This window comes from Dendropsophus ebraccatus, chromosome 4, assembly GCF_027789765.1.
Source record: "Dendropsophus ebraccatus isolate aDenEbr1 chromosome 4, aDenEbr1.pat, whole genome shotgun sequence".
Taxonomy (NCBI): Eukaryota; Metazoa; Chordata; class Amphibia; order Anura; family Hylidae; genus Dendropsophus; species Dendropsophus ebraccatus.
In genome coordinates, this window is record NC_091457.1 from 68778575 (window position 1) to 68793014 (window position 14440).

At 40.2% G+C, this 14440-nt stretch overlaps 1 long non-coding RNA gene across 5 annotated transcripts in view; it reads right to left on the minus strand.

Annotated features, from left to right (window-relative positions):
* LOC138789716 (uncharacterized) overlaps window positions 1-14440 on the minus strand; it is a 107123-nt gene that overhangs the window by 38977 nt on the left and 53706 nt on the right. The window contains exon 4 of one of the 5 annotated variants that reach the window (XR_011362773.1): window positions 13019-13094. The exons of the other annotated variants lie outside the window; for them this stretch is intronic. This is a non-coding gene — a long non-coding RNA (uncharacterized lncRNA). Of the gene's footprint in view, window positions 1-13018; window positions 13095-14440 lie in introns of those variants that run through there. 5 annotated transcript variants of the gene reach the window in all.

Below are 14440 nucleotides of genomic sequence, written 5' to 3' on the forward strand. Positions count from 1 at the left end.
CAAGTCTTATAGTTGGACCCTTGCGAGAGTGTAGTGGAGAGACTGCTCCTTCACTGCATTTGTGACCTTTTTCCTGCATAGACCCTGTAATGGTGAATATTGAAGTCTAAAAAAAAAAATTTGAATTTGAGATATTGAAAAGATAATGATGTTACTGACATGTAGAGCCCTAAATTCAACTAAATACACTACCCCCGTATCATATAAATGCTTTAAACTATGAAATACGAAGAAATACGAAATTCGGTCGAACCGAACTTTGAATCCGGAAGTCCGATCAGAGCGAACTTTTGAAAAGTTCGCTCATCTCTACTGATCACAAGGTACCCGGGTCCTGAGGCAGCAAAGCAGTCCTAAATCTTAATGTTCCACCAGCAAAGCAGTCCCAAATCATGATGCCCCCATGCTTCACAGCTTGAATTGAGCTTTTGTTGTCCAATAATTCAAAATGAGCAAAGCAGCTGAAAATTAGTTTTGCGAGGTTAGCGAATTTTAGGTCTGATTCAAAACTATTTGCAAATTGAATATAAACAAATCTCATAAAAAAATGAACTATAGTAGCTACAATAGTGGAACTATTACAGAGTAGTGATTTCCCTTGCTCCCTCCAAGTGACAGTACTGTAAGCTAACATTTGCGGCCATCATCTTGGCTGCCATGTTTAGCAAATTTGGAACAAATTGCTGTGAATTTGCTTTGTAGAACTAAGCAAACTAATAGCACGATTCTTCCGCAAATCTTGATTCACCAGGTTTGCTTCACGCATCTCTAGCAATAATTTTTTTTCAATCAAATATAACGTTGTGTTAAAAGGTTTCACTTTTATCTATCTACAGAACATTTTCCCAGAAGCAACATGGAGGTGGTCTTGGGCAAATTTGTGATAGGATATAATCTTACAGAGAGCAGTGGCTTTCTTTGTGGTGTACAAAGAAAAACAAGTTTAAAACAGTTACTTTATTTAAAAAATTTAAAATGGTAAATGAACCGTTATAACCAAATACAAAAAAAATCTAAACCTCAACCAATGACAACAACAATAAACCTGGTAAGGGAGACCCTTTACAGGGTATGGTAGTGGTATTGTGAGGGGACCTATGGGCCTATTATAGTCCCTGTCACGCCCTAGCCTAACCCCTGGGCCTAGATAGGGTGGTCGCCCTAATAGGAGCAGTCATGACAGGGACTATAATAGGCCCATAGGCCCCCTCGCTATACCACTACCATACCCTGCATAGGGTCTCCCTTACCAGATTTACTGCTGTACTGCTGTTGTCATTGGTTGAGGTTTAGATTTTTTGTATTTGGTTATAACGGTACATTTTAAATGATTTTAATAAAGTAACTGTTCTAAACTTGTTTTTCTTTGGACTATTCGCTCTTAACGAGTTTATGATTTTCATTAGTTACTGACTGTGATTTTTTTTCTTTGTGGTTTCCTACCATGAATGCCATTCTTGCTGAGTGTTTTTCAAATACTGGACAAATAGACATAAGATTTTGCAGTTGGTCTTTTGCTATTACTATTGGGTTCTTTGTCACCTTTATTGGGATTGCTTATTGTACCCTTAACTTGATCTTAACTTAATGTATGTACTGTATTTTTACAAAGGATTTATGTACACCCAGGTCTTTAGCAATGCTCTTGACCATTTATTCATCTTACCTACCCCTATAACACATCCACCCATGTGTTGTGGGTGTTGTTTTACTACCACATGGTTCACACTTGATGTTAGTAGGCAGACATTATGTGCTTTTATTTAATGCCAGTTCTTAACAAAGGGAGAAAACAAGGTTTGACCAAATGGCCTAACACATAAAAAATGTAAAATAAGAAAAGACCTTTATTGGAGTCAAAACACACAATTAAAAATCTGTATACAGTAAATCATATGCTGCATCCTGGTGCAAACTATGGTCTGTTAAAATATGTGCAGGTACCAAACTGTTAACAATAATAAGTAACATGCCTGAATATCAGATTACATACATCGAACATAGCCTATATAGAAATAAGAAAAGCAATGTGCAAATAACTCAGACTAGCTGATGAAATCATGATAAAGCAAAACCCAATACATAATCAAAGCAGTTTATAGTTCAAACATACCTGCACCCAGCCCTGCCCCATGTGTATCAATGGTAAACACCAATTTGCCCTGAAGCTGGACTAAATTAATGATACAAAAGTAATATAATTTTGAAATAATTCTCGTCTATAGAAATCACAGACCGCCATTGGTGATGGAAGTAATGCAAGCTTCCATACGCGATAAAATCAGAGTCTAAAAATTAAAAATTCATATGGCCATGAGATACCATCAAGTCTGTCCCTCCAACTTCGATCCCAAAACGATTTCCCCGTCATCCAGTCACCGTTTTTCAAACTAGACTTAGGTACAGGAATTCCTGAGAGTGCCTACAGAAGTGTTTGTGTGAAAGCCCTGTAACCCAACGCATTTTATGAGCCCAGGAAATGTGCTTATGGCACATACTGTAAGGTGTATTGTGACCCAGCACTTCTCAGTTTGACATCCCAAACTCTTGCAGTCAGTATTAAATATACCACACCAATCACACCAGCATCTAATTCCAAGATATTTTATTACTGTGAGTTGTGCTGCACCTTCCATGAGGTTAGGTGAGAACGAAGCCTTCCCCAGACTGTGGGTGACAGAATCTTTAGAATTATCCGTCTCAGGGGTTACTTATTTGCAGTTAAAAGGCTCAAAGCTCCCCAGATTGTGAGGGCAACAAATCCTGGGTTAAAAATTGTGACATTTACATTTGCATGAAATATTTTCTACTATTGGGTAAGCATAGAATTTTAGTTTTTTGATCATATGTATACTGTTGGTCAAATACAAAAACGCAAAATGGTCATTGTATTATGACCGATCTACAATGTAGCACTATTTTTTTTAATATCGTACTGAATTGAATATAGAACAGTAAGATGACAGTTAAAAAAAAAAGTAGAAGAAATCAGGTAAAAGTATTCAAGATTGCAGACAATTTCTAATTTCATACCCCATCCCTAAAAACCCTTAAGGAATATAAATGGTGTAGCAGTCTGAAGAACATGCACTAAGTTTATAAAAAATACAACCTACATGGATTATGGGCTTAAAAAGAGTTATATACCTAAGAGCTAAAAAAAGGAAATGCTAGCTGCTCTTTCTTATCAAGTACCCCTGAGTATTTTGAGCAGTCTCCTGTCTTTGTAGCTGCTACCATTCCTGAGTTACAAGTTTTTCTAAAAGCCAATATAAATCCAAGATGGTGCCAGTCAGGAAACTACATTTCCCATCATGCATCTCCCTGATTGATCTGTTGATGTACTCGCCCCCTTAGCTTTCTTTCCAGCTTTCTTTCCTGACCACTGCTTTCATTACTATTGCACAGTAAACACAGGACTGTTTTTTTTACTGATTTGGCATCACATCATCCCAGTGTGTATTCCATACTAGCTGATGGTGTAGCAGAGCTAACACACATATAGTGTAGCTATGTGCTGCATAACGGGCATCTGTTTACCAGGGGGTGGGGGTGTAGGTTTAGATCTCTGCTTGCTAACTATAAATGAAAACATTTTAGTTCCATCCAGACTCTAAAAACATCCATAACACTTACAATATACAAAGTTGTGACACAAAGACAGGTACATATGCCTGCATTCACTGACAACAAGCCCAGATAAAACTATACCTTTTCATATTACATATTTCATATTACATATTAGGCTCAGGGAAACATGTTAGTGTATGGAAGCAGCACTCTCACTGGCAGTGAACAGGTGCAGATGATGTCTCCTGGTGTCCCCCAGAGAGGAGATGACATGTGCTGTGACTACAAAGGGAGGGGGGAGAGGGAGCTGAGCGTTGTCAGACAGGACACAGAGGAGATGAATTTAGATGTCCAGAGTGGATGAATTTAAAAAATAAAAAAAATCAGGAAGAGTTCAAGGTTATACATATATTGGACATAGGGTGTATTGGAAAGGGCCTTCATTTAAAATATTGTTTTTGTTACCCAGATAACCCCTTTAACCTCTTAAGGACATAGGACGTACCGGTACGTCCTATGTCCTCATTAGCACTTCAAAGCGGGGCCGCGCGGCGGCCCCGCTTTGAAGTGCCGCGATCCCGGGTGCCGCGTGTAGCCCGGGACCGCCGCTATTAGCGGGCACGGTCCGATCGCCGTGCCCGCTAATTAGCTAATCGGAGGCAGCTGTCAAAGTTGACAGCTGCCTCCGATTACCGGAGGCAACGTTTCCCTGGTGTCTAGTGGGGGAGATCGCTCCTCCGGGACCTTGTCCCGGAGGAGCGATCTCCGTTACTGATGCCGGCCGGGGACGCGTCCAAGATGGCGCCGTCCTCGGCTCGGCACTCGTTTACTTCCGGCTGCAGCAGCCGAAAGCAAACGAGTGCCGATCTCATGGATCTCTGCAGCATATCTATGCTGCAGAGATCTCAATGAGAGATCCAAGTGTATATACTAGAAGTCCCCCAGGGGGGCTTCTAGTATATGTGTAAAAAAAAAAAAAAACGTGTTGTTAATAGTAAAAATCCCCCTCCCCTAATAAAAGTCTGAATCACCCCCCTTTTCCCAGGTTTTAAATAAAAGTAAACAAATAAATAAATAAACATGTTTGCTATCGCCGCGTGCGTAATCGCCCGAAGTATTAATTAATCACATTCCTGATCTCGTACGGTAAACGGCGTCAGCGCAAAAAAATCCCAAAGTGCAAAATTGCGCATTTTTGGTCGCATCAAATCCAGAAAAAATGTAATAAAAAGCGATCAAAAAGACGTATATGGGCAATCAAGGTACCGATAGAAAGATCAAATCATGGCGCAAAAAATGACACCTCGCACAGCCCCATAGACCAAAGGATAAAAGTGCTATAAGCCTGGGAATGGAGCGATTTTAAGGAATGTATATTGGTTAACAACGGTTTGAATTTTTTACAGGCCATCAGATACAATATAAGTTATACATGTTATATATCGTTTTAATCGTAACGACTTGAGGAACATGCATAACAAGTCAGTTTTACCCCAGGGCGAATGGCGTAAAAACACATTTCCCCCAAATAAAAGAAATGCGTTTTTTTTTTCAATTTCACCACACTTTGAATTTTTTTCTGGTTTCGCAGTGTACTTTATGCAAAAATTCAGCCTGTAATTGCAAAGTACAATTAGTGACGCAAGAAATAAGGGGTCATGTGGGTTTCTAGGTGGAAAAATGCAAGTGCTATGACCTTTTAAACACAAGGAGGAAAAACCGAAAACGTAAAAACGAAAATGGGCCATGTCCTTAAAGGGTTAAGGTGTATTCTGGCATTTAAAAAAACATATAGCGGTGTCTCAAAAGGAGTAGCGCAGGAAGGAAATGCCAAAAAAGAACTGCAGGTGTTGTATTATTATTATTATTATTATTATTATTATTATTATTATTATTATTATTTTATTTTTACTTTTATTATTATATCCCCCCCCCCTGATAATTTTATTCACCTGGGTCAGAGCTACTTTTTGATCTGAAATGTGACAGATGCTCTCTAAACAAGGTTGCAGGGCTGGCGTACTAGGGCAAATGCCAGGGCCCACAGTGCTTCTAGAGGCCCAGTCCCACCCAGTGAAAACTGTCAGCCAGGGGCATCACTAGGCTTATCCAGGGCTCAGAGTTATATAATGCAGTACCAGGGCCGTGTCCAGTACACTAAAGGCCATGGTGGCCGGAAGCCATTAACGCTGCTCTGTCACTTTAAATGTTCTCCTGAAGACATACCTCTGTGCAGCTACCAATAGCGGGGCTTTTAAAATGCCCTTAACTGCTGTAGAGAGGGATCTGGCACCACTACAATGAAGGAGAGAACTTCAGGTGTAGAAAGCTGTGTATCAGGCTGTCTGCACCAGAAGCTCTGAATAGCTGCTGGAGAGTGGAGGAAGGAGGAAAGAGAGACTGCTGGGAAGTGAGATGAGTATTTTTTTTTTCCTTGTCTTAAGAGCAAGTGCCCATATTACACCATACTATACTGCAGTGGGGCCTATACTATATTATAACAGCAGGGGGGGCCTATACAATATGGAGAATGTAGCAGAGGGGTATAACTACTATATGGAAGCTCAGAGGGCTCTAACTACAATATGGGAGCACACAATTTATGAAATGGGAGCACAAATGGGCTGTATTACTATATGGGGGCACAGATGTGCAGGAGCAAAAACCCTAAAATGTTTCTCTGGAAGAGGAGAGAAGAGTCGTGGCTCGGGACGGATGGAAAGAAAAAGAAAAGGAAGTGACTCCGATCAGAGAAATTGTCACCTGTATATAGTCACTGGATATAGGTCCAGAAGATTCAACTTCTACTTGGAGCCTTTATCAAGCTATATTGCCGCTTACAAAATATTGTCAAATAATTTGCTCTACAAAGGGGCCTGCTGAGGCTCTGCCGCCCAAGGGCCCACACAAATTTGGACCAGACCCTGCGGCGCAAATTGTCTAAGTGTAAGTTAACGTGTGGTCGCTATTGCGGCTGCAATGTTTGTGCTATTTTAAAACAATTTATGCAAACTGCGCCGTTGTTTAAGTTAGCTACTTTTTTGTCCAGATTTATGATTTTATAGTTTGCTAAACAAAAAAAATGTGCAGAAGTACTCAAGTCAGACCCTGGCCATGTTTTTAGTCAATTTAAGCCAAAGGAACTGCTAAAAAAAAATGGTACAAACACACAGAAATGTTCAGATTCTTCAAGGCCTGTGCGCCTGCGAGGTTTTTCTACAGCACGAAAAAAATATGCAAGTGCAAAAAAAGCACAAATAAAAAATTCTTATGTCCCCCAGTGCAAAAAATCTATGTATATAAGAAAAAAGTACACTTATGGTATAACCACATGTATAACAATACTGGCAATAAAATGATCACATAATTTAAACTGTAAAAAAATAAATGCTAATTTTCCTTTTTTTTTTTTTTTAAATGGGGGCATTTTTTCAAGAAACTTGGGCAGATAGTGGCCACAGTTTGCCACTATCCAAATTATAATATGTCACGAAAAAATAATTTTAGAATTGCATGTATAAATAAAAGCACCCCAGAACTAGAACCACTCAAAGTTAGGTCAGATTTGAAAATGGACCCTGGTCTTTAAGGCCATTTTTGGGTTAAAATATAAAGGCTGAGCTGTGATTTATTATAATGCGTACTGTGTCCCCTGTAGTACATTATAATCTACCCTGTGTTTCTTATAATAAACTATAATATACATTGTACCCCCAGAATGTTGTTTACACAAGGGCACAGTTATAATTGAATCCTGGGTCAGGATCTTGTTTCTCGTCAGTTCCTCAACTGTATTATTTTACCATCCATTTATTCTAGAGAACCAGAGCGAACAGTTCACTCGTCTTTGTAGGTACCCAGCATATAGTGTACAAAATTTGGGATTTCCGAGGCCCCTAGGGTATCCAAATTTTGATGGTATGCTTTAATAATGTATTCATGAACTCATTTATTTGTTTGAGTGATAGTCTCTTATTGCCCTTTGCACTGTGCAGATCGCCCATATCATTCCTGGTGGCCCCATGGTCTTCTCCAGCTCCTGGGATAGTATATTTAATAGTGCAGAATGTCGTATCAAGTGAGCTGTAGGATTTGAGTGACAAGGGAAACATTTAAATAAAACCACTTATGCTGCTGTTTCCTAAAGAAGAAGCGTGCTCTGAAATGCCAGCGGCTTTGGCTCTTATTTATGAATCACAAGGAGGTCCTGGGGTAAAAGGCAGGAAAGCATTGTATGCTGGCAATGCTGGAGCCACTGGCAAGACTCTGACACAAAATTAATGTGTGCAGCCTGTTTTCTCTAGAAAGTGCTAACACAACAATGCATCAAAACTAACGATTTCCACGAGGTAACAACAGAGTCGTGATTTGACTTTCATCTCATATAAAAAGGGAAAGAAGTAGTCCCGTCAGGACAAAAGGTGGTACCATTCCCAGGAGGATGAGGTGGCAATGCTGCAGTCTGGCCTATTCAGCGGCTCAAGGATAGACAGAAGAAATTATCTGCGTTGTTTTATAACATCCAGATTATTATATATATATATATATATATATATATATATATATATATATATATATATATAATGTGTATTCTTAGAGTTGCCCCACCAAGATATAAGTATTTCATGAATATAAAGTATTTTATTACTGTTCTGAAATTTTTTAAGCGCTACCTATTTGTTGGAAAATCCCACTAGAATTGTGTCTCTCACATTGTTGGGCGAAGTGCTGTATATTTGGTAACGGCCATTACCTCAGTTAAAGGGATGTTCTTGTGTACAGCACTATAAACAGCAAATAATTGGACATAAGAACTAAAGTGAGGGGCTTGGCAGCGAGAGAACACAATATAAGGTGCAAGAAAGACTCTTAAAGGGTACCTATCATTTGGAGCGAGCGCCACAAAAATCCTGCCAGCAGGTTATCCATTTAGGGACATGTGCAGGAGATGGATTTCTTCCGGCTTGGCATTTGTTAGTTTCCTCGAGAAGAGCTCCATCTCCTGTGTTGTCCTAAATGGACAGCCTGCCGGCATGATTTTTGCGGTGTGTACTGCTGCCCACTCCAATTGATAGGTACCCTTTAAGCAGCCAGAAGACACAGTGGTAGAATAGCTTAGAGTAGATTTCAGCAATGCATGATGGGAACAGTAGTTACTGATAAAGCCTTGTCTACTCTTGCTGCTCTTAGAAGGGGCACTTAGGGGTAATAGTGCAACAAAAAGCTTATTAATAGCAATGAGCAAATTTACAGTGCTATTGAAGCAAAGCACTTCACTAAGCTCGGTTGTTGGCTTGTCAGCTGTCTGGCTTTAAACTTTGTTCTGCTCTGTGCCACCCCGCTCCTGGAAAACTCCTCCCAGGACTGCATCCAGAATTTCCAGGTACCCGGAGCAGCACAGAGTTCACAGGCAGGCGGCTTACAAGCCGATGGCCAAGCTTAGCTCTTTGCTTCAATAGCATTGTAAATTCGCTAATCACTAGGTAGTATACTGTACACCGTTGCTTTGTCTTGTTATTATCCTTTGGGTTACTTTGAATTTTTTTGTCTGAACGCTGGAAAACCTCTTTTAGTGAAATGGACTAGGCTGAATGCCAAATACAGTCACCAGCACTTCAGCTTGTAAATTGGGAGAAGGAAAATTACTTTTCACCCTCCCTACAGTATTCCCTCTGGCCTGCTGGTCTGTCTGCTAGTCTGACTCCTCCCCTGGAAGATGGAGGCAAAGGAGTGGTAGGTGTATTACTTACTGGTACCCCGACAGTTATTTCTTGGCTAGGGGCTCTGGTGTCTTGCTCAGTTTGCCACTGTGCCACTTCTAAGTTTGGGGGGTATCATGGGGTTGCAATAAGGGTCTCGGCAGAGGCCTTGGGGATGAAGGGTGTACATATTACTGGCTGCTATTAGGGGTCTTGGCAGAGGTCCTAAGGGAGGGAGGGTGCTACTAGCAGAGGCCCTGTGCAGTATAATTATGTTTATACAGTTGTCACTGCTGGTATATATTTATGCATTTGTTATATACACAATATTCCCTGCTGATTATATATATATATATATATATATATATATATATATATATATATATATATATATATATATATGACCACCATCACCACAGAAAACATGAGGTATTACACAGTTCCCATTGAAAAAACTGCCTGTGTATGACATTGTCTTGACAGAGTCTTTAAAATGGTTTTGTTTTTTTTTTCTTTATAAACCATTTTGAATTCCTGTAGGTTTTATAAAATCCTGTCAATCTGAAATGGATAACGATGAGGACATAAAAGTAACTCTCCTTACCTCTCCATGACACTATGTTCATGGCATGGCTGCTTCTCTGCACCCCAATGCAGAATATGCTGTGAAGCCCCCTGTCTATCGTGAGCTATTTTGTCATATGTGGCTGAAGAATTTTTCCTAGTTATCGCTGCCCATGTGTAATTGCTACATAACCTTCCTATTGTTACGGCTCTACTTGTATTCTATGGAAGACCTTTTATTAAATGTCCAAAGCCCAGAGCACATACACTTCCTCCCATCACCCTGCCAAAGCAGTAAGTTCATAATGAATAAGAATCTATAAAACATCAGGTTGACACTTGAGCAAGGTGAGGCAAACAAACCGCTTCTCCCCCGCCAGGGGCTCTGATAATTTAGATAAACCAAATCTGCTCCTGTCACAACATCTTTGAAGAACAACCGAAAGCCTCGTAACTGCATTCTATAATTGTATCCGAGGCTCTGAAGATATCTAAAGACTCGCTATTTATCTGCCTGGTGAGGCACAACACTTTCTTATTAAAAACATATCTATCATGTTTAATGACTGGATTCCCCCCTCCCCTCCTTTAATATAGAACAATGACAGGTGTGAGGAGGAGATGAGAATCAGATGCCTGGGCAATATGCTCACTGCTTGAAGACTCCTTGAACATCAGTATTCCATCCCGGTGCCAAAAGTGGGATAAGACATAAAAAAAAAAAAAGATAGGGGAAATAACGCACAGATTACAGGGCTGTACACGGAAGAAAATAGTACCATTTGCAGTTGCTGATAAAAGCATGTTGAAATGCATATGGAAAATACTATTAGAAGGAAATCCACAGCGCTGAAGTAAATCGGGTCATTAGGCTTTGGTGTGTAGAAGAGTGTCTCCCATCTGACAGTGCAGAATGGTCCCGTTTCTCCCAGCTTATGTTCCCAGTTACATTAAACAGACAAACAGATTGACTATTTTGCATTTCTCATTTGACAACAGCTTGTCTTCATTTGCAGCACGCTGGTGGCAGAGCTGAAAGCATGGCGACGTATAGTACGCAAGGTCCTGCTTTTGAATAACAGCAGATGCCAACATTTAACTTCAAAATCAATCAGCTTTTCTCTTTCGTTTTTTTTCCTCTCTCTTTCTGCCTTTGAGTAGATAAAAGGCTTTAGTGAAGCGTCTTAAGAAGAAAGAGGGCAAAAATTGCAGAGGAAGACGGTACTTGATTATTGGGACTTCCATTGGTTAACGTCTTTTATGGGTGGAATTAAAGGGGGGAGTATTTCAATAGTCTGTACTGCATACGGTGCCAATAGGGATATTACAGTATATGTAGACACTAATTATAATACACAACAATGGTCAGTTTCCATAGATGTATGATATTTATTTTTATGACATTATATTATTCTGATGGCAGGAGCTGATTATAGTGTAGAGGTGAATAATGCATATTATTATGCAGACACAGCATATGGCTAGGTTCACACACAGTCTTTTTTTGCCGTTTGACGACAGTCCTTTTGAGGCCAAATAACGTCCGTTATTTTGAAATCAAGGACGTTATTGCAAAAAATGGACATTATAAAACCTCAAAATAAGGGAAGTCCAAAAAGACAGCCATCGAATGGCCACAAAAAAAAACTGTGTGAAAACCTAGCTTATCTCTACCTGGAGCCATCTGTCTGTCTGTCTTTTGCAGAAAGAAATTTCTCACTAACAGTAACTCATCTCAGTTCTTCTGCAGCTGGTTTTATGTCTCAGCTGCTGCAGAACATCATAGGTGCATCTGATGTAGAATATTATCATGTATATTGATAAGCTGCTGCAGATTATCATCATAGATGAGTGAATAAAACCCTTATTATAACTTATAAAGGACATTAAAAATCACCGTAGAGCTCACTGCTTTTATATAGTAACAGAGCTGATCACAGCCGCCTCCACTGCCAACACAAACTTGTCTCTGGGGTGACAGTCTGCTTAGACAACCACTGACAGAGACAGGACAGCTGAGCCGGCTGTTACTCCGGAGACGAGTACGTCTCGGAAGTGGAGACTGTTGTGATCGAGGGGGGCACATCGGCGAACCGTAGGAGGACATTGGGGGAGAGCGGAGAGGTAAGCATAGGCTCTTTTTTGTTTTCTGTATAACAGCAGCAGCAATATATTAAAAGTTGTCTAATGCTGGATAACCCCTCCAGTGTACAGCAGCTGGAATTATGTTTTATTCTTCTTTATTTCTCCTGCCGCCCTGCCTGTGTGTCAGTCTTCACTGATATTCATGAACAAGAAAACCCATTAAGCACTGCTGTCCCTCCAACACAGATGATATACAATTATAAAATACTAGTTGAGAAAAGGACACTTATGACAGCTTAGTTTTACAATTATAATAATGGCAAGCATCAAACTTCATCATACTGTCCAATGAAACCTATAATAGAGGTAGATGTCTGTCTGTGCCATTGTAGTGATCTGCCTGCCCCATTATGCTCCAATGCCAAATGTTAAAACCCTCAGCTTATAGCACATTGAGGACAATATCAGATGACTGTATTGTGTTACTCTATGTCAATGGCTTGATAGGGGTCATGCAGTAGATATACAAATGTGGTGCCATTCAGGAGGTGCTTGACACCACTCCAGTCCTAGCCTCCTCAGACAGGAGCACCTGTTCCCTAATTGTTGTTGTTTTTTTTTATGTCTGTAAGTACTTCCACTTTCTTGTCTGCAATGCCTTCCCAGTGCACTGGATATAATATACTCGTATGGGCTCTCAGTATCCAGTTATTGAAGGCAGGAGCACCATGTGACCCATTCCTTCAGGGGCACATAGTAGGTGCATGGTTTGCCTCTGTGGTGCATACACTCTTTTTAATGGATTCCAATGGGAACGCCATGTCTCATCAGGTGGCACAAGTCTAGTCAGTGACTGTAATTTTCATTATTCGTAGATATAGCGGAGCAGAATTGTGGCCCCAGGAATCTTCTCAATGAGATTGCAAAGATTAAGGCATTCATCACCATAAGTTCCAGTTTATTTGTATATGTATTATTTTAATTAAGAATTAGTCAAGACGCAAATCGCCTTCATGACAAGTGAAATAAAATGCCTCACGCAAGCGTTCAATGATCAATGTGTCTTCCAGATCTAGCGTCTCTTGTCCTATTAGTGACTTGTTTCAGGTCCATTGCTGTTCAGTAGAGTATTATGCTATCTCTGCAGTCTTCCTCTAAATGAACAGCCAGCTTTTTCTGGGGAGAAAAGGAGCTATTTATCAAAGTCATACTTACATAGTTTGCATTATGCCTAAAGCAAGGCACAGATTTCGATGTATTCACCAATAGCTGCTGTTATTACTGTATGCTGGTGTCTAATGGAAGAAATGCCAATTTTGGGACAATGTTCGGACACTTTGATTTTAGGGGAGTAATTTATTTGAAATGATAATATGTCGGAGAGTAATAAGAAATTTTTATTGCTGAAAATATGATTTTGTGCATTTTATGTCAGTGTACAATGGAAAATTCTACAGTTTCCTAATATACTTTTGGGTACATACATTAAGACGGGCGTACTGACATAAGTACGCCTGACATAAGTTAGCACTGCCCCAATTCACCCCACCATATTTACCAAGAGGCGCACGCCAGTGGGACCTGTGCCTTCCGGACTGTGGCCACAGAAACCTACACCTACTCTGGCACAGGTGTAGATTTCTACCATCATTTATGCCTGTTAGAAAGTCGGGCATAAATCAGGCCATGTCTCCTCCCTGCCTTGCTCCCTATTCACCCCTAAGGTGAACGGGCTGTACCACATGCGTGGTTTGGCCAAAATCTGCCAGGGGCGCTTTTGACAAATATTTGTGTTTCACTTTCTTTCAATCTTCAAGATGTCTACTTGTTGTCAATAAATTGAAATACTCAAAGATTCCCACTGCATTTACGGTGGACATGAAAGGTATCTGATGGCATCCTACCAAGAATCTGGTGCCGACATAGAGTGCGAAATACTGCAGTGGATTTCACTCCTTCAGTGACCTGAGCAGGGTTATGTAGTGACTACACTCAGGCTGCTTAGGACCCATTTACCATGTGAAGGCCCTGGGTTCTGTCAGGGTGGTATATGTCAGTATACTTTCTTATCTGTATAGAAAAGTGGACTTTAGAGGCATCTCAGTAAAAATTTGTATGCCACACAGTATATGTTTTTTTATTTAAATAGAAGCTGGAAGCTTGTGGATAATGTACACTACTGTCCAAAAGTTTGGGGTCACCCAAACAATTTTGTGTTTTCCATGAAAAGTCACACTTCTTCACCACCATACGTTGTGAAATGAATAGAAAATAGAGTCAAGACATTGACAAGGTTAGAAATAATGATTTGTATTTGAAATAACATTGTTTTTACATCAAAATTTGCTTTCGTCAAAGAATCCTCCTTTTGCAGCAATTCCAGCATTGCACACCTTTGGCATTCTAGCTTTTAATCTGTTGAGGTAAACTGGAGAAATTGCACCCCACGCTTCTAGAAGCAGCTCCCACAAGTTGGATTGGTTGGATGGACACTTCTGGCATACCATACGGTCAAGCTGCTC